This window comes from Giraffa tippelskirchi, chromosome 2, assembly GCF_054371585.1.
Source record: "Giraffa tippelskirchi isolate mGirTip1 chromosome 2, T2T-mGirTip1v1.2.pri, whole genome shotgun sequence".
NCBI lineage: Eukaryota > Metazoa > Chordata > Mammalia > Artiodactyla > Giraffidae > Giraffa > Giraffa tippelskirchi.
Window position 1 is genome coordinate 121,500,385 of NC_137276.1, and position 18,577 is coordinate 121,518,961.

Genomic DNA, 18,577 nt, shown 5'->3' on the forward strand with positions numbered 1-18,577 from the left:
TCCTGCTGTCTTCTTGATGTCACTCAGAATTTTTTCTGGTCCTTCTTTTTGGCCCAGGCCTGCCTAAAATACATTAGGTATTTAATTTGAATAATTTTTTTTTGGAGTTGTATGTTTATTTAGAAAATGGTTCATGAAATGAAGCAATTTGTTTCTATTTGCACAAGTCCTAATCTGGTAATTAATAACAAATGAGAAAGAAAGCCATTCTTTTTTCGCATTAAAAATGTTCAGTTTTTTTTTAGGGGGGTACCACTTAAAGATTCTGTATTAAAACAAGTCACAGTAAGTGGGCTCCTCTATAGAAAAATCACCCTTGCAAAAACATCTATGGTTAAGCCCCTACTCTCATTTTTCACCCAAGGAATGTTAAGATCCTAAGAATTACCATTAACCGGTGATGTGTATACTTTAATTTTTGACAAAACCTAGGCTACTTTGAATGATTTGTTGAAGCTACCAGGCATATTTTTATAGTAAAATATATACTTGTGGTGTTGTGGGATGGATAGGAATCAAAATGTATAGGTCATGTCCAACTTATCAAATTAATTATTATATCCCCTTTTCTCTCCCACCTCTTTAAACTTAACAGTACTATGGGATATTTTAAAGATAAATTATGGCTAGCTAACAAAGTACAGAGTCTGTAAATAGCAATTTTGAAACTTCTACTTCCAAAATTCTTTTAACCCTTCTTAAATATATTTGATTACTTCAGTGTATTTCACTTGCTGTGATTTTGAAGGACAACCTTGTATGATTTTTGGTGCATAAGGCTTGTATCAAATGAGTGTTCTTGATCTTTCCCTCAGTATATTTAAAGCAGATCATTTTCCTTAACTGTTAGCTTGTTAAACAGCAGTATGTAAATAGACAGTTATATGGAACATCTGTCTTCACCATTTAAAATCAGGATGAATAATTAAGAAATTTGGCTTAGGTCACGTTTATCTCTTTAGTTCATGGATTCTTCATCTGCCAAACTAATAGAAACATAGCCCGCTGTGTTCATTTTGGAAAGAGAAGGTACATTTTATGCAGTAGCTTACATGTGTGATCTCTGTTGGACAAGAAACTAGATTGGATTTCTCCTTTCAAGTCCTTTCTTCCCTGTGTTCCAGGTGAGAAGAAAAATTGACTCATTGTTCTTTGCCATTTTGAATGAGCCTGCTACCTCCCACAGAGTGGGGGGAGGAAGCAATTTGCATCCTGTGTGTTCATCTTCTCCTGTGAGAAGTCTAAAATTACAACTTGCTGCTGAACAACCATCGACAGGAGAATGTTGGATCCCACTAAGAAAAGATAACCCATATCCAAGGGCAAAGGAGAAGCCCCAGCAAGATGGTAGGAGGGGAGAAATTGTGTTTAGAATCAAACCTCATACCCACCAGAGACACTTGGAGGGCTAAAACAAATCTTGTGCACACCAGAAACCCCACAGAGACTGAGCCAGAACTGTGTTTAAGTGTTCCCAGTAGAGGTACAGATCACCAGTAGACTGCTAGGTGCAGTAGACCTGGGTATGGCATAAGCCTTCTTGGAGGAGGTCACCATTAACCCCACCATAGAGCCATCAGAACTGGGGAAACAGACTCTTGGAGGGCACAAACAAAACCTTGTGTGCACCAGGACCCAGGAAAAAGCAGTGACCCCACAAGAGACTGACCCAGACTTGCTCTGAGTGTCCAGGAGTCTCCAGGGGAGGTGTGGGTCGGTGGTGGCCTGCTTTTGCATGGTTGGGGGCACTGAGTGCAGCAGTGCATGAATGGGACATTTTGAAGGAGGTCATCATTATCTTCATTAACTCCACCATAGTTTGGCCTCAGGTCAAACAAATAGGAGGGGACACAACCCCATCCATCAACAGAAAATTGGATTATAGATTTACTGAGCATGGCCCCACACATCAGATCAAGACCCAGTTACCACCTCAGTCAGTCTCTCCAATCAGGGAGCTTCCTTATGGGAAGCTTCTTATCCTTGTAGATCAGAGGAAGGACAGACTGAACACTGCAATCACAGAAAACTAACCAATCTGATCACATGGACCACAGCCTTCTCTAACTCAATGAAACTATGAGCCATGCTGTGTAGGGCCGTACAAGATGGACAGGTCATGGTGGAGAGTTCTGACAAAATGTGGTGCACTGGAAAAGGGAATGGCAAGCCACTTCATTATTCTTGCCTTGAGAACCCCATGAATAGTATGAAAAGGCAAAAGATAGGACACTGAAAGATAAACTCCCCAGGTCAGTAGGTGCCCAATATGCTACTGGAGATCAGTGGAGAAATAACTTCAGAAAGAATCAAGAGACGGAGCCAAAGCAAAAACAACAGCCAGTTATGGATGTGACTGGTTGATGAAAGTAAAGTCCAGTGCTGTAAAGAGCAATATTATATAGGAACCTGTAATGTTAGGTCCATGAATCAAGGCAAATTGGAAGTGGTCAAACAGGAGATGGCAAGAGTGAACACTGACATTTTCAGAATCAGCAAACTAAAATGAACTGGAATGGGTGAATTTAACTCAGATGACCATTATATCTACTACTGTGGACAAGATCCCTTAGAAGAAATAGACTAACCATCATAGTCAACAAAAGAGTCTGAAATGCAGTCCTTGAATGCAATCTCAGAAATGAAAGAATGATCTCTGTTTGTTTCCAAGGCAAACCATTCAATATTAGAGTAATCCAAGTCTATGCCCCGACCAGTAATGCTGAATAAGCTGAAGTTGAATGGTTCTATGAAGACCTACAAGACCTTCTAGAACTAACACACCAAAAGATGTCCTTTTCATTATTGGGGACTGGAATGCAAAAGTAGGAAGTTAAGAGATACCTAGAGTAACAGGAAAATTTGGCCTTTGAATACAAAACAAACATGGTCAAAGACTAACAGAGTTTTGCGAGAGAACACACTGGTCATAGCAAACACCCTCTTCCAACAACACAAGAGCAAATTCTACACATGGACATCACCAGTTGGTCAATACCATTATCAGATTGATTATATTCTTTGCAGCCAAAGATGGAGAAGTTCTATACAGTCAGCAAAAACAAGACCAGGAGCTGACTGGCTCAGATCATGAACTCCTTATTGTCATATTCAGACTGAAATTGAAAAAAGTAGGGAAAACCACTAGACCCTTCAGGTATGACCTAAATCAAATCCCTTATGATTATGCAGTGGAAATGACAAATAGTTTCAAGGGATTAGATTTGATAGACAGCGTGCCTGAAGAACTATGGACGGAGGTTCATGACATTGTACAGGAGGCAGGGATCAAGATCATCCTCAAGGAAAAGAAATGCAAAAAGGTAAAATGGTTGTCTGAGGAGGCCTTACAAATAGCTGAGAAAGGAAAAGACACAAAAGGCAAAGGAGGAAAGATATACCCATCTGAATGCAGAGTTCCAAAGAATAGCAAGGAGAGGTAAGAGAGCCTTCCTCAGTGATCAATGCAAAGAAATAGAGGGAAAAAATAGAATCGGAAAGACTAGAGATCTCCTCAAGAAAATTAGAGATACCAAGGGAATATTTCATGCAAAGAGGGGCACAGTTAAGGACAGAAATGTTATGGACCTAACAGAAGCAGAAGATATTAGGAAGAGGTGGGAAGAATACACAGAAGAACTGTACAAAAAAGATCTTCATGACCCACATAACCACAATGGTGTGATCATTCACCTAGAGCCAGACACCCTGGAACACGAAGTCAAGTGGGCCTTAGGAAGCATCACTACAAACAAAGCTAGTGGAGGTGATGGAATTCCAGTTGAGCTATTTCAAATCCTAAAAGATGATGCTGTGAAAGTGTTGCACTCAATATGCCAGCAAATTTGGAAAATTGAGCAGTGGCCACAGGACTGGAAAAAGTTAGTTTTCATTCCAATCCCAAAGAAAGGCAATGCCAAAGAATGCTCAAACGACCACACAATTGCACTCATTTCACACACTAGCAAAGTAATGCTCAAAATTCTCCAAGCCAGGGTTCAAAACAGTACCTGAACCTTGAAATTTCAGATGTTCAAGCTGTATTTAGAAAAGGTAGAGGAACCAGAGATTTAATTGCCAACATCTGCTGGATCATTGAAAGAGCAAGAGAGGTCCAGGAAAGCATCTACTTCTGCTTTAGTGACTATGCCAAAGCCTTGACTCTGTGGATCACAACAAACTGTGGAAAATACTTCAAGAGATGAGAATACCTGTCTACCTGACCTGTCTCCTGAGAAATCTGTGTGCAGGTCAAGAAGCAACAGTTAGAACTGGGCATGGAACAACAGACTGGTTCCAAATAGGGAAAGGAGTGCGTCAAGGCTGTATATGTCACCCTGCTTATTTAACTTACATGCAGAGTACATCATACAAAATGCTGGACTGGATGAAGCAGAAGCTGGAATCAAGATTGCCGTGAGAAATATCAATAACATCAGATATGGAGATGACACCACCCTTATGGCAGAAAGTAAAGAAGAACTAAAGAGTCTCTTGATGAAAGTGATAGAGGAAAGTGAAAAACTTGCTTAAAACTCAGTATTCAGAAAATTAAGATCATGGCATCCAGTCCCATCACTTCATGGCAATTAGATGGGGAAGCAATGGAAACAGTGAGAGACTTTATTTTGGGGGCTCTAAAACCACTGCAGATGGTGACTGCAGCCATGAAATTAAAAGACACTTGCTCCTTGGAAGAAAAGCTGTGACCAAACTAGACAGCATGTTAAAAAGCAGAGACATTATTTTGCCAGGAAAAGTCCGTCTAGTGAAAGCTATGGTTTTTCCAGTCGTCATGTATGGATGTGAGAGTTGGATTATAAAGAAAGCTGAGCTCTGAAGAATTGATGCTTTTGAACTGAGGTGCTGGAGAAGACTCTTGAGAGTCCCTTGGATAGCACGGTGATCAAACTAGTCCATCCTAAAGGAAATCAGTCCTGAATACTCTTTGGAAGGACTGATGCTGAAGCTGAAACTCCAATACTTTGGCCACCTGATGTGAAAAACTGACTCATTGGAAAAGACCCTGATGCTGGGAAAGATTGAGGGCAGGAGGAGAAGGGGACAGCAGAGGATGAGATGGTTGAATGACATCACCTACTCAATGGAAATGTGTTTAAGTAAGTTCTGGGAGTTGGTGAGTCACAGGGAGTCCTGGCATGCTACAGTCCACGGGATCACAAAGAGATGGACACGACTGAGTGACTGAACTGAACATCCAAATAATAGCCTTTAACTATATATTGTTGATACATGCTAAAAATAAATAAGAAGATATAAAATGGTTAAAGGAAGTTTCCAGATAATAAGGAAAAAAACAACCAAATAGTTCAAACTAAAATTGATCTTTGATCTACTGGCAACTCTTGACAAGTAGTACTATATTTTTCTGTTTTAGATGGCAAAAGTTTCTTATAATCAACAAAACTATCTCACTCAAGAGCCTACTGATTTTTGTGTGTATACTTTTTCCATGCTTTGAATGTATTTTTAACAAAATTTCACTTCTGAAAATAAGATTTTTTCATGTGTCTTGTTACTCATTGCTGTGTTTGTTTCCAGTCTATATCAAGATTATAGTTGTTTCCTGTAACTATTTACTATATTTAAAACCTGGCAATATATATTGTCTCCTTTTGAGTGCAACAAATTCAGCTCTCAAAACCACAGTAATAAAACTATCAAGGTGTCTTTTATACTCAACCAACAATCATACATCAGTAACTTTCTCTTTTACTTTACAAAATGAGGGAAGCTAAAGATAATTGTATATGTTTATAAAATCATACCATAATTTTAATTGGTTCAACACTACTGTCAAACCAGTGTTGTTTGCCAAGCCCAACATGTAAGAAGAGGTGACAAATCAAAAAGAGCTAATATTTTCCTTCAATAATTATATGCAAAATAAATAGTTTAGTACATTTGTACTTTTTAGGGTGAATAGAAAGTTGAATTAATGTACAAAGATAACCATACTGTGCAAATATCAATAAGTTGATGATAAAGAGTTAGTTTCTAGGCTTAAAATAGCTTGCAATTGATGAAAATTTTTAACACACAACTTGAGGATAAATTAAAAGACCCTGGAGACTTGTCAATGATCTCACTGTAATTAATATTAATGCTTATAAATGTAGACATATTTATTTTTCTCTAAGATCTCCAAGATTCCTGTCCTGTAAGAAAGTGGCATTCTTTCCTATCTGATAGTCTGGGAATCTATAAGTCATAGGCAGAAACCAAGGAGTTTATTGTGGCAACATTTCCATATGAGAAAAATATTATTTGTTCCTCAATTGACTTATCATGCCTAAGTAAGATTTTTATTGAAACTATGCAGATAATATAATAAAAAAGTCACAGAACACACTAGAGGCATTCATTAATATGTACTTATTCTCAGGTGATCTTTTACTACATTGTTAAAATATCAAGTTATCTGAAACTTTAATAGGTGGCTTCTCTCTTCTTATTTTGTTCATTATTATAATAGCCATAGTCTTTCAATACTATAATCAAAAAGTGATTTTTGCTTTTCATTCACACTTGCCTCAAGGCCCCTCCTAAAGAAACGCCAAAAAAATGATGACTTCAGTAAAGGAATTGATCACATACTCTTAACTACTGATTCTATAAGGAACAGCCTTTAGCATACAGCTCCTAGGAGCAGAAAGGATTTCTAGCATTCCTGGTATATATGCATATAACTATGTGATGAAAGACTTCTCCAAAACTCCAAATCAGACAAATAAGAAGCCATTACTTCAGACTGAATGACTCTAAAGTGAAAATTTAATTGTGCTTAATGTGTTTTTTTTTTTTTTTTTTTACTAACAAAAGTCCGTCTAGTCAAGGCTATGGTTTTTCCAGTGATCATATATGGATGTGAGAGTTGGACGGTGAAGAAAGCTGAGCGACACAGAATTGATGCTTTTGAACTGTGGTGTTGGAGAAGACTCTTGAGAGTCCCTTGGACTGCAAGGAGATCCAATCAATCCATCCTAAAGAAGATCAGTCCTGGGTGTTCATTGGAAGGACTGATGTTGAAGCTGAGACTCCAATACTTTGGCCACCTCATGCGAAGAGTTGACTCATTGGAAAAGACCCTGATGCTGAGTAGGATTGGGGGCAGGAGGAGAAGGGGATGACAGAGGATGAGATGGTTGGATGGCATCACCGACTCGATGGACATGGGTTTGGGTAGACTCCAGGAGTTGGTGATGGACAGAGAGGCCTGGCGTGCTACAATTCATGGGGTTGCAAAGTGTCAGACACGACTGAGCGAATGAACTGAACTGAAGTAGGAGAATATTTACTCTTCTTCTTGATCTATCAACCTTAACAGGCTCTCCTATTACAAACTGTAAAATTCTTTAAATGGTTTCTTATTTAAGCCCTTAATATACAAAATAAACATAATTTGAAAATTTTTAAGAAGATGATTTTGTTAAAATCAAAGGTACATTATTGGTTCTTGTTGGCAGAACTGCTTAGAACAATGGTTAAATATTAGGCAAAATGCCTTTAGTGTGTTCTGTGACTTTTATTATAATATAATTATTTGCATAGTTTCAATAAGAATCTTATCTACTAAGGCATAATAAATCAATTGAGGAACAAATAATATTTTTCTCATATGGAAATGTTGCCACAATATACTTCTTGGTTTCTGTCTATGACTTATAGATTTCCAGACTATCAGATAGGAAAGAATGCCACTTTCTTACAGGACAGGAATCTTGGAGATCTTAGAGAAAAAGCAACATGTCTACATTTATAAGCATTGCAGGCAGAACTTAGTAGGGATACACTGGTTGTTTTCTGAAGGCAAGCCTTGTAATAAGTGATTAACATATGGTCCTCAGTTCTTTACAAACCCTTCAGAGAGAAATTAAATATCACACTCTAGTTTCATATGGTTCACATTAATCACATTAATAAGAACATTTTTGGGGAGGGGGGGTCCAGGAAGGGGAACACATGTAAACCCATGGCTGATTAATGTCAATATATGGCAAAAACTACTACAATATTGTAAAGTAATTAGCCCCCAACTAAAATAAATAAATTTATTTTAAAAAAAAGAATATTTTTGGTTATTAATTACAATAAAATAAAATAAAACCAGCCAAATAAAGAAAACATCACATTATTGACAGTGAATTGGAAATAGCTATACAAACATCTTTGGTCAAAGTTCCACTTATGTGGGAATGATATTTGACCAGAAACAGGGACTGAGAGTGCAAATGGTTCCTTGCTCTGCCTCTTTTTTTATCAAGCACCTCATATAACAGTTACAAAAAAAGGAATTCAGTTCAGTTCAGTTCAGTTCAGTCGCTCAGTCGTGTCCGACTCTCTGCGACCCCATGAATTGCAGCACGCCAGGCCTCTCTGTCCATCACCAACTCCCGGAGTCTACCCAAACCCATGTTCATCGAGTCGGTGATGCCATCCAACCATCTCATCCTCTGTTGTCCCCTTCTCCTCCTGCCCCCAATCCTACCCAGCATTAGGGTCTTTTCCAATGAGTCAACCCTTCGCATGAGGTGGCCAAAGTATTGGAGCTTCAGCTTCAACATCAGACCTTCCAATGAACACCCAGGATTGATCTCTTTTAGGATGGATTGATTGGATCTCCTTGCAGTCCAAGAAACTCTCAAGAGTCTTCTCCAACACCACAGTTCAAAGGCATCAATTCTGCGGCGCTCAGCATTCTTCACCGTCCAACTCTCACATCCATACATGACCACTGGAAAAACCATAGTCTTGACTAGACGGACTTTTGTTGGCAAAGTAATGTCTCTGCTTTTAAACATGCTATCTAGGTTGGCCATAACCTTCCTTCCAAGTAGTAAGCGTCTTTTAATTTCATGGCTGCAGTCACCATCAGCAGTGATTCTGGAGCCCAAAAAAGTAAAGTCTGATACTGTTTCCACTGTTTCCCCATCTATTTCCCATGGAGTGATGGGACCAGATGCCATGATCTTAGTTTTCTGAACGTTGAGCTTTAAGCCAACTTTTTCACTCTCCTCCTTCACCTTCATCAAGAGGCTCTTTAGTTCTTCTTCACTTTCTGCCATAAGGGTGGTGTGATCTGCATATCTGAGGTTATTGATATTTCTCCCGGCAATCTTGATTCCAGCTTGTGTTTCTTCCAGCCCAGTGTTTCTCATGATGTACTCTGCATATAAGTTAAATAAGCAGGGTGACAATATACAGCCTTGACGTACTCCTTTTCCTATTTGGAACCAGTCTGTTGTTCCATGTCCAGTTCTGACTGTTGCTTCCTGACCTGCATACAGGTTTCTCAAGAGACAGGTCAGATGGTCTGGTATTCCCATCTCTTTCAGAATTTTCCACAGTTTATTGTGATCCACACAGTCAAAGGCTTTGGCATAGTCAATAAAGCAGAAATAGATGTTTTTCTGGAACTCTCTTGCTTTTTCGATGATCCAGCGGATATTGGCAATTTGATCTCTGGTTCCTCTGCCTTTTCTAAAACCAGCTTGAACATCTGGAAGTTCATGGTTCACGTATTGCTGAAGCCTGGCTTGGAGAATTTTGAGCATTACTTTACTAGCATGTGAGATGAGTGCAATTGTGCAGTAGTTTGAGCATTCTTTGGCATTGCCTTTCTTTGGGATTGGAACGAAGACTGACCTCTTCCAGTCCTGTGGCCACTGTTGAGTTTTCCAAATTTGCTGGCATATCGAGTGCAGCACTTTCACAGCATCACCTTTGAGGATTTGAAATAGCTCAACTGGAATTCCATCACCTCCACTAGCTTTGTTCGTAGTGATGCTTTCTAAGGCCCACTTGACTTCACATTCCAAGATGTCTGGCTCTAGGTTAGTGATCACAGCATCGTGATTATCTGTGTCATGAAGATCTTTTTTCTACAGTTCTTCTGTGTATTCTTGCCACCTCTTCTTAATATCTTCTGCTTCTGTTAGGTCCATACCATTTCTGTCCTTTATCGAGCCTATCTTTGCGTGAAATGTTCCCTTGGTATCTCTAATTTTCTTGAAGAGGTCTCTAGTCTTTCCCAATCTGTTGTTTTCCTCTATTTGTTTGCACTGATCGCTGAGGAAGGCTTTCTTATCTCTCCTTGCTATTCTTTGGAACTCATATCCTCTTAAAAGGATAAATTTAAAGCAGAAACATTCTTTTAGAGCATTTTCTAAGTAAGTAAAACTTTGAGCCCTTTTGCTAAATTGATATATCCCTGACTTGAAATACTGATGACTGGAGATACACGATGACCTTTGGCCCTGGCAAATATAAAAATATAAAATATAAAAATCAAGTGAGCAAACTGCTATTTTCCCACCTTGAACAGAAAATCTATAACTGCAGTAATATTTATGTTTGTTTGGTTTGGGTTTTTACTTTCTCTGTGTGTTTGGCTTTCTTTTGATAGCTAGTTATTCTGAAGTCATTTTTGTAAAACATTGCCAGAGGGGGAAAAAATTATTTTTAAAAGCTTGTGTCCCTCTGAGTTTTCCTTTCCCAGAGATGATGTGGTGAATAGCACAGTATCACCTGCAGAAGGAGCAGGAACCAAAAAATTTCTAGTGGTTCAACTGAAATATTTTACTGTGAGTTTGTCTAGTTTAGTTTTATAAATCAGCTTAACATAGTCACAGTAGATCATTTACTCTTTATTTCTGCATCTTTTCACTGAATTTGGTTCAGTAAAATTACTTGCTAAAAATAGTTGCTCAGTTTGAATAAGATCCTTAACAAATGTTAGATCCATCCTTGTTCCAATGATGACAATATTCACTTTGTGATCTTTCTGGGAAATATTTTTTTTAAAGACAGTTTATTTTCCAGGATGTGATTCCAAAATAGCTTGATTTTCAGTTGTATAGAAAAAGAGCCAGTAAGAAAAATGAGAGGTTGCCAGTGATTCTTAATCTCTTATGTACATGAAAATCTTTGAAAGTAGTATTAGTATGTTCTGGATTCAAAAGGAAAATGAAAACTATCTCTTCGTTGGAAGAAAGGATAATATGGGGGACTACACTGCCTCTCAGTGGTTCATCTAATATTTTCCTCAATGACAAAATGTTTTATAAAATAAAAAATCTAAGTTCACTTCAGTTCAGTTGCTCAGTCGTATCCGGCTCCTTGTGACTCCATGAACTGCAGCATGCCAGGCTTCCCTGTCCATCACCAACTCCTGGAGCTTACTCAAACTTATGTCCATCAAGTTGGTGATGCCATCCAACCATCTCATCCTCCATTGTCCCCTTCTCCTCCTGCCTTCAATCTTTCCTAGCATCTGGGTCTTTTCAAATAAGTCAGTTCTTCGCATCAGGTGGCCAAAGTATTAGAGTTTCAGCTTCAACTTCAGTCCTTCCAATGAATATTCAGGACTGATTTTCTTTAGGATTGACTGGTTAGATCTCCTTGAGGTCCAAGGGACTCTCAAGAGTCTTTTCCAACACCACAGTTCAAAAGCATCAATTCTTTGGCACTCAGCTTTCTTTATAATCCAACTCTCATATCCATACATGACTACTGGAAAAGCCATAGCTTTGACTAGATGGACCTTTGTTGGTGAAGGAATATCTCTGCTGTCTAGGTAGGTCATAGCTTTTCTTCCACAAGCAAGTGTCTTTTAATTTCATGGCTGCAGTCACCATCTGCAGTGATTTTGGAGCCCAGAAAAATAAAGTCTGTCACTGTTTCCATTGCTTCCCCATCTATTTGCGAAGAAGTGATGGGACCAGATGCCATGATCTTAGTTTTCTGAATGTTGAGTTTTAAGCCAGCTTTTTCACTCTTCTTTCACTTCATTAAGAGGCTTTTCAGTTTTTCTTCGACTTCTGCCATAAGGGTGGTGTCATCTGCATATCTGAGGTTACTGCTATTTCTCCTGGCAATCTTGATTTCAGCTTGTGCTTCATCCAGTCTGGCATTTTGCATGATGTACTCTGCATATGAGTTAAATAAGCAGGGTGACAATATATGGCCTTGACCTATTCCTTTCCCTATTTGGAAACAGTCTGTTGTTCCATGTGGTTCTAACTGTTGCTTCTTGACCTTCATACAGGTTTCTCAGACAGCAGTAAGGTGGTCTGGTATTCCCATCTCTTTAAGAATTTTCCAGTTTGTTGTTATCCACACAGTCAAAGGGTTTGGAGTAGACAATAAAGCAGAAGTAGATGTTTTTCTGGAACTCTCTTGCATTTTTGATAATCCAATGGATGTTGGCAATTTGATCTCTGGTTCCTCTGCCTTTTCTAAATCCAGCTTGAACATCTGTAAGTTCACAGTTCATGTACTGTTGAAGCCTGGCGTGGAGAATTTTGAGCATTACTTGCTAGTGTGTGAGATGAGTGCAATTGTGTGATAGTTTGAACATTCTTTGGCGTTGCCTTACTTTGGAATTGGAATAAAAACTGACCTTTTCCAGTCCTGTGGCCACTGCTAATTTAAAATTTAAAAAATCTAAAATTTATAGTAATTGACTTTTCAGTATTTTTTACCTCAATGAATTCCTGAGAATAATGTTAATGTAAATTACCTTGCATTATGTGTGTATATATATCCTCACTGATTGGACACCAGAAGCCATGATATTTTGTAGATAGAGTTTTATAGTCTGCTTTCCCTGAAGCAGGAATTAAGGTTACATGGAAAAGAGGCACTGATATGCTATGAAGAAGATGGTCAAGTCAGGCTGAGTAGAGGGCGTGGTTAACATGGACAATCTCCTCTTTGAACATTCATTGTTCTGAGTCCAGGCATTACTAAATTTTTTTTTTTTTGATACATATTTTGGTATCCTGACAGTGGTGGTGGTGGTTTATTTGCTAAGTCATGTCTGATTCCTGAAGCCACATAGCCTGTAGCCTGCCAGGCTCCTCTTTCCATGGGATTTCCCAGGCAAGAATTATGGAGTGGCTTGCCTTTTACTTCGCCAGGGGATCTTTCCAACTCAGAGATTTAACCCCAGATCTCCTGCATTGCAGGCAACTTTTTTACCAACTGAGCTACCAGGAAAGCATCCTGACAGTAAATCCTATAAATCAGAGATCTAAAAGTTCACTCTGAGAGCCCTGCCTGTTAAGATGGCTTAATTCAATTTTGGGGTGTATACTTCTAGAAGCCAGAAACTTCTAGAAAGACAGAGCCAAATATGGTTTCAGTCATCAAGGAGTTTATCATTCACTATAAAAAAGTGAATACTTCACTTTTGTCCCCTTAACATTACCAAACATTTGTTGATGGGTTGAATAATCAAAACTGTCAACTGTTTCTCCTTTTTATAGTGCAATTTTATAGTTTGCTGAAAGATATAATGCCAAAAATAGTGACAAAGTGGAAAAAAAACAGGTTTCAAAAATCTATGGGGTTACTCTATATTGGGTAAGGATCCATGGTGTGGTGCCTGATTAAGGTTTTAGAGAAATGTCTTATACTGACTTATGATCTTAGAGGCATAATTTGTTCAAGACTTCAATGATTATAAGTCCTAAAGTAGACTTAACTGGGAACAAGCACTATGTTGAAAGGATAATCTTAAGTCTTTAAAAATTCACTATAAGAAATGTTCTAGAATTTGAAGAAACAAGGCGTTGTGGAAAAGGACCAGGAAAAAAGAAAATGCACTGAGTAATTATTTATCAAGTGCATTTTTTGGTACTGAGAACTAGTAGATTAGATTTCAGTAGATTAGAAATAGATAAATATTGAAAAGGCAGCCAGGGACCAGTTATTTCTGCCTCTATCAACTAACAGAGAACAAGGAATGTTACATGGTAATGAGGAAAGAAAAAATCAGAGAAGGAGAAACCTAAGTGACTGAGCAACTACCCTGCCTCCCAAATGAATTTTAAAGTGTAAATAATTGAGTTTACCCGGGAGTCTTCCCAGGTAGCACTAGTGGTAAAGAACCCGCCTGCCAACACAGGAGATATAAGAGATGCGGGTTCGATCCCTGGATTGGGAAGATCCCCGGAGAAGGAGATGGCAACCCACTCCAGTATTCTTGTCTGGAAAATCCCATGAACTGAGGAGCCAGGTGGGTTATGGTCCATAGTGTCACAAGGAGTCAGACACGACTGAAGTGACTTGGCATGCATGCACTGAATTAACAAAAGTAAAACTTCCCCTTATGGACAATTATGCAAGAACAAGAGCTAAGTGACATTTTATTATAGCAAAGAGAGATTTTATTTTTTAATGTTTGAGCCTTGTGACAGTAAATTTCCTTCTGCCATAAAAAATCTGGATCTTTGGAAGAGCAATCAGCATATAATTCATTATTAATAACAAAGAGTTAGATGACATCATATAGAAAGTTCAAAGCAGAAGACAACTGAACAGGAAGCAGAATCTTGGGGCTACAAATGAAGGGGAATACAATTTTTCACCCCAAAATATGCCACTTTGGCATAGGATTATTTTGAGCTGAAGGTAATTTCGAAACAGCAGATGCAGGAAGGGCTCTCTGCCCTCCCCCATCTGGTGTAATCAGGGGAAACGTGCCATTAGAATAAAATGGCATTGGAAGAGGAAAGCACTCTTACCACTGGAAATAAGTCTACAGGGTGATAAGTTTGCAGAAACAACCTAACTATAATAGCCCTTACCCTTTGTTATTTCCCCTCTTATATTGTCTAGTCATTTCCCCACAGTTTATTAGTCTGGGAATATAGTGCAATGACTAATTTAGTACAATGACTAAAAAGCTTAAATTGTTATATGAATATGATGCTTTGTATGTGATTGACTGAAATTCAGGAGAAATTTATTGGACTTTGCAAGAAAACCACTTAATTACAAATTTAGATGATTTTTCTTTAGAGTTAAGCTACCGTTTAGGCTTGGATTGGGTAAGACTTCATAGTGTTACCAGATGTGTTAGTTTTCACTCAGTTGTGTCTGACTCTTTGCAGCCCCATGAGCAGTAGCTCATCAGGCTCTCCTGTCCATGGAATTCTCCAGGCAAAAATACTGGAGTGATTTGCTATGTCCTCTTCCAGGGGACCTTCCCGACCAGGGATTGAACCTGGATCTCCTGCATTGCAGGCAGATTCTTTACCGTCTGAGACTTCAAAAGGAACTGCCAAATACTTAGTTGATCATTTGAAAATACAAGCATCAAAGACATCTTTGTTTCTTGTACAACCAAGAAAAAATTGTGTGAATTGACAATCAAGAATCCGATTTAATTATTTACAAATTCATATGTTCTCAAATAATTTTACCTGGATGTGAAACACAAAGACACCCATGGTCATCATCAAATATCAAAATATCACTATGAGGCACCACTGAAAGGTACAGATTGAACTTCTAATGTTTAATGTATGTGAAAACTCACCCTGTAAGTCCCTTTTCTACCCCCATGCACTGGGTCTAAATCCATAATTATACTCATATAATAGTCAACTATGTATGCATCAATGATAGGCATTTACTTTAGTTTATCTGGATATACTAGAGACAACTTGCATCCCAATGTTAATAGAATGAGGTTGACTTCAGGTTCCTATTTATTTATTTATTTATTTATTTATTTTTTTGTTCTTTTTTTTCAGGTTCCTATTTATAAACGTCAGATGTGTCTATTAAATCAGTGATGTTCTTTTCTACAGCATCCTTCCAATTAAACCAGTTATCAAAATATTTTCATGTCAAATTTAGGATGTGAGCATCTTGGTACATATAAGTTACTTTTACCTTGTCATTATAAAAATTACTACCAGATTTTACTTTTACTCTATCAATAATCAGACTGTTGAATTTATAAGTCCAGGGCTTGTTTATACTGACATACAATTTAGAACTGATTGAAATTATAGGCATCATTACTGGGAGTACCAAAGAAAAAGTCATGTAACAAATAGCATGTTTGTTTTCTAGGAAATGTGATTTTAAAGTATCTGAAATAACCGTATTGTGAATAGCTCATCGAGGTAGTCTATGAGAATAGTAGTGTTTGCTAGAACATCTCCTTTCAGTTGAATTCAGTACCAATATCAACATAAAAAACTTAAGTTTGAAGATGTTTATGGAAATGCTTCCCATGGGAAGCACAGATCCAACTGAATTTTTCTGTTACCTTGATATCCATGAGTGATCAGTGTTGACCTGAGTGGATCCTTCTCAGGGCAGTGACAGCCCATATTTCCTCTGGAATACCTTCATGTAGGTGAGATATCCTGGTCAATAAGGTGGCAGACTTTTTCAACTGGGTCCTTCCAGGTCCTTATGATTTTATGCATCAGGGTTTCTAGGAAAGAAAGAAGCTCTTTTAAATATTGGACATGATTATGACAGGACTCAGTTAAATCAGGCACAGGACATAATCTCAGGCACAAATTCATAAGCATGGCAATTATAAATTCAAAGAGGGAGAGTCTGTGCTTGCTTGTAGGGGTCCCTCTAATTTTTAATAAAGTAGCAGTAAAGCTCCAGGCCTTTTAAACATAGGAAGTTGCAAAATCTTAGGCTTTTTAAACATACGAAGTTGCAAAATCTTTCCCCATGAGTATTTTTTTTAGAGTTTTATTCATTCAATCTTCTTGTGTGGAGGAGTGAGGCTTATCATAATCTGAAAATATTTGTGTAATACCCAGGCAACAGTAGAAATAAATGACTTCTATATCTAATAAGCTCTGATGTATCCAAAGTAGAAATTATGTGTATTAATGTTACCAAATTGAAAGTCTGTGTGCCCGACATATGGTGAGGCCAAACAATACCAAAACATCATAGTTTGGAACACAGTAAGGTTTTTTGAGGGCCATGCAAGGAGATGGATGGCTCATGCCCTAAAAATCCCCAAACTTCCCAAAAGCTTTCAGCAAAGTCTTTTTATAGGAAAGGTGAGAGAGAGGTGTGGTTAGTTGTTGCAAACTTATTGGTGTCAGATCCCTTGCTTTTGAGGTCGGGTTGTAGTGGCAATCCCAGATGGGAAGGAAGGCATAAAGGGGCCTTTCCCTCCCTGGCACCAGCCTGCATGCTCTGTTGAGGCAGACAGCAGCTATAACAGTCCTACTCAGGCATTGGTTGGGCATCCTGGTGGGCCCCTCCTCCCAACTAAGTGAGCAACTGTCAACCAGCAACCAGTTAAAGCCCTGCTCTGTCATTGGTCACTGCCACTGAAAGCCTCTCCCAGCTCTCTCTATTGTATATAACAGGACCCTGAATCCTGACTGAGATGAGCAGGCTGTTAGAGACGCTAGTCTGCCATCTCCTGGGTCTGCTGGCCTTCCAATTAAAGTCATCATTTCTTGCTCTAACAACTCATCTCCCAATTTATTGGCCTGTCATGTGAAGCAGAATGAGCTTGGGCTCAGTAACAAGGCCACGGTCAGATCATGGTCTTCCTGTAAATCTCTATCAAACAACGTTATTCTCTGAAGGGCGAGGTTCCAAGGCACAACTTTTTCTCTTTGAGGTCTGGCTGAAAGGAGGCAGATCTCAGTTGGTGGCTCCCTCAGGGCCAAGTTCCCCAGACTCTGCCGTTATCAACGCAGAGGGAGCAACGGGGTGGGGGAGGGGGAAGGGTAAGTTCCTCAGACTGCATCCCAGGTAGACGGCCGCTGCCATTAAGCTGCAGAGACAGGGTTGAGAGAGAGGTTCACTGCTGCCTCAAGGCCTCGGCTATGGCCAGTGGGTGCCCTTGGCGAGGGCTCAGGAGCCTTGCAGGACAGAGGTCTCAGCCTGGTCCCTTGGCTGGCCTGAGGGCCCGTGAGTTGGAGGGCCCCCGAGGGGAAGTCCGGGATCAGCCTCTTACCCCACTCTGAGCTTGATAACCACCAGTCTCCCCAACTGTTGGCTGAATCCTTCTCTAAGGGTTGCTCATTGACAGTTGGTTGCTTGTGGGAGGGACCCACTATGATGCCGACCAATGGCTGAGTAGGACCTATTGCCAGGTAACAGGGTGCAGAGTGATGGCACACAGCAACAGCTGCCTTCTAAGAGTTGTACTCTTTGTGCTCAGTTACATTAAGAGAGGCTTTACTGCTGCCTGGGCCATTTAAACATCATACCCACCATAACTAGACAGCATCTTTTAACTTTAATCTTTTAAACTTTTTTCAGGCCTTTTAACTCTGTGAAATTCAACTGATGCCAGGTTCCTGGAAAGTTAATTAGGGAAAACTTCCTGCATTTATTTTGGAAGTGGCTTCAAAGAATTCTACTGGGAAGCAGCACATCTCTTTAATAGTTTAAATAATTTCATCTTTTCATTACAAATAGTAAAAGTCTAGATCCTCTAAAATCCCTCTTTTAGAACATTTCTTGGCCTCCCGATAATTCTGTCACCTTTTTTTTTCTGCCTGTTGGTACTGAGTGTACACTAAGTCACTCACTATACTAAATCTATTTAGTATAAATAGATATATTTGACTTACACATATTTGACTTACAACAAGCAAGTTAGTCTTACATACATATGTGAAAACTCAAGATATGAAGACTTTTACAAGATTTTGCTAGTTTCCTCAAATTACAACTCACTAAAATTAATAAAAAGTGAGGAAACAGAATTTGTAATATCCATAAATGTTAGAGGAGAAAAAGTTTTAAAAAATAAAAGGAA

The 18,577-nt window shown here is 38.8% G+C and overlaps 1 long non-coding RNA gene across 1 annotated transcript in view; it reads right to left on the reverse strand.

The window, feature by feature from the left end:
* LOC145538458 (uncharacterized) overlaps positions 1 to 17,823 on the reverse strand; it is an 86,315-nt gene extending 68,492 nt beyond the window's left edge. The window contains exons 1-2 of the long non-coding RNA XR_014076871.1: positions 17,768 to 17,823; positions 16,088 to 16,258 (exon numbers count right to left, since the gene is read on the reverse strand). This is a non-coding gene — a long non-coding RNA (uncharacterized LOC145538458). The remainder of the gene's footprint in view (positions 1 to 16,087; positions 16,259 to 17,767) is intronic.
* Positions 17,824 to 18,577: the final 754 nt, after the last annotated feature.